Source organism: Lipotes vexillifer, unplaced genomic scaffold, assembly GCF_000442215.2.
Source record: "Lipotes vexillifer unplaced genomic scaffold, Lipotes_vexillifer_v1.1 scaffold559, whole genome shotgun sequence".
Classification (NCBI taxonomy): domain Eukaryota; kingdom Metazoa; phylum Chordata; class Mammalia; order Artiodactyla; family Lipotidae; genus Lipotes; species Lipotes vexillifer.
Window position 1 is genome coordinate 1,343,452 of NW_006781351.1, and position 2,159 is coordinate 1,345,610.

General features: G+C 49.9%; 1 pseudogene; it reads left to right on the forward strand.

Moving 5' to 3' along the window:
* The first annotated feature begins 248 nt into the window (after positions 1-248).
* On the forward strand, positions 249-1,964 carry LOC103074778 (ferritin light chain pseudogene; annotated as a pseudogene).
* The last annotated feature ends 195 nt before the right edge of the window (positions 1,965-2,159 follow it).

Here is a 2,159-nt window from a genome sequence, read left to right on the forward strand (position 1 = left end):
TACATATGATATCAACTGAGTAATGGGAAAAGAATGGATTATTAGATGGGGTTGAGAAAACTGCTCATTGTATGGGGGAAAAACAAATCATTCTTCTGGATCTAAGATTCCTCCCTACCATGTCGTTGGAGAAAAGAGGTAAAAACAGGGAGAGAAGTGCACTGGACCCATGAAATATACAGACTGGACTTCAATAGAGCTTATCAAAGTCAATCTACACACAGCATGTGATGCACCCTAGAAGGGTGATGAGCTACAAGCATCAGCTGGGCTCCCATTGGCTGCCTCAAGAAGCCACCGGTGAAACTCAGCAGCCTCCTAATCCTGACCCTGGACGAAGTGAGGATCTCTCCCTCCAACTCTGATCTCCTATAAGCAATGACCCGTCTCCCCTAGCCCAGGTGCCCTCCTCTGGTCTCAAGGGTACAGATGAGGCCAATCTCATTCTTCAAGGTTCTAGCTAACTATATAAGTTGTGGTCTAAACTCCGAGTCTAGATTCCTTCAGGTCCTCTCTTGTGACTCTCAAAACCTTGTTTATTGGAAGAAAAAAAAAACCCTGAAATTCCGTTTTCTTGCTCTCTTCTTGAAGGCAATAATGATGCCTTGGAGTAACAAGGAAGTGGAGAACCAAGAGCATAAAGATGATTGTTTCTAGAAGTTCCGTGCCTGTATATGGGTAATCCAGCACCATTTTTAAGGGACCACAGAGAAAAGCGCCCATCACCCTCTCCTTAAAAAAAAAGCTATGGAAGGCTTTTCTGGTGGCACAGTGGTTGAGAGTCCGCCCGCCGATGCAGGGGACACGGGTTCGTGCCCTGGTCCGGGAGGATCCCACCTGCCGTGGAGCGGCTGGGCCCGTGAGCCATGGCCGCTGAGCCTGCGCGTCCGAAGCCCGTGCTCCACACCTGGAGAGGCCACAACGGTGAGAGGCCCACTTACCAAAAAAAAAAAAAAAAAAGCTATGGAAGGTCTCTGATTAGTCCAACTAATTTCTCCCATCCCTGATCAAACATTCTGGTGCTTGGAAAATGAGGCACGGTGAGAGGCCCATCCTGTGGCAGAGAAAGTCAGCCTCACCAAAAACCACATATTTGAGCTAAGGAAGCATCATTAATTCTCCAAAAGAAGATGCAAGCAGTTTTCAAAGCAGGTATAAGATTATTTACTACACAAGAATCTATTCTAGAAGTCCTCCCAGAAATAGTTTCTGAAAGTGTTTAACAAATGATTTAATACACCTTTTACAACTGGAGAGAACATAAACTTATTCAGATATATATATATTTGGATATACATGCTGTGCTATAAGTGAGGTCAAGTCCTGAAAAAGTTTCTCAAAAAGTGATTTCAGCTCACAGGGTACCCGGCGGCCCCACGTACCCGTTGTCTCGCTTCAACGGCGTCTGTACAGAACAGAGCCCGGGACGCCCCTTCTTCCAGCCTCTGACCACCCTCTTTCCCAGTTGCAACCTCCTGGACCATCTTCCCCACCATCCTTTGCCTCCAGGACCAACCAATACCGCTTTCTGTGCTTAGCTCCTTACTGCCAACCAACCGTGAGCTCCCTGATTCACCAGAAAAAGTCCACCTAGGTGGAGGCCACAGTCAACTTCCCGCTCAACCTGCATCTGCAGGCCTCCGGCTCCTACCTCTCTCCGGGCTTCCACTTTCACCGCGAAGATGTGGCTCTAGAAGGCCTGGGCCACGGCTTCTGCGAGTTGGCAAAGGAGAAGCGCCAGGGTGCCGGGTGTCTCTTGAAGATGCAAAACCAGTGCGTCAGACACGCCCTCTTCCAGGACTAGCAGAAGCTGTCCCATGAGGAGTGGGGTGAAACACTGGACGACACGGAAGCCGCCAAGGCCCTGGAGAAGCTGAACCAAGCGGTTTGGGATCTGCGTGCCCTGCGCTCTGCTTGCGCAGACTCAGTGTGACTTCCTGGAAGCCGCTTCCTTAAAGAGATGAGCAGGTGAAACTCATCCCGAAGTCAGCACCCACCTGACTGCCCTCTGCAGGCTGGCGGCCCACAGGCTGGGCTGGGCAAGTACCACTCACCCTCAAACATGACCAGGAACCTGAGAAGCCTAGCAGCCTCAGGGCTTCTGCCTGAGCCTCTCCCTGCAGCCACTAGGCAGCTTTGGTTTTTTTTTTTTTTTTTTG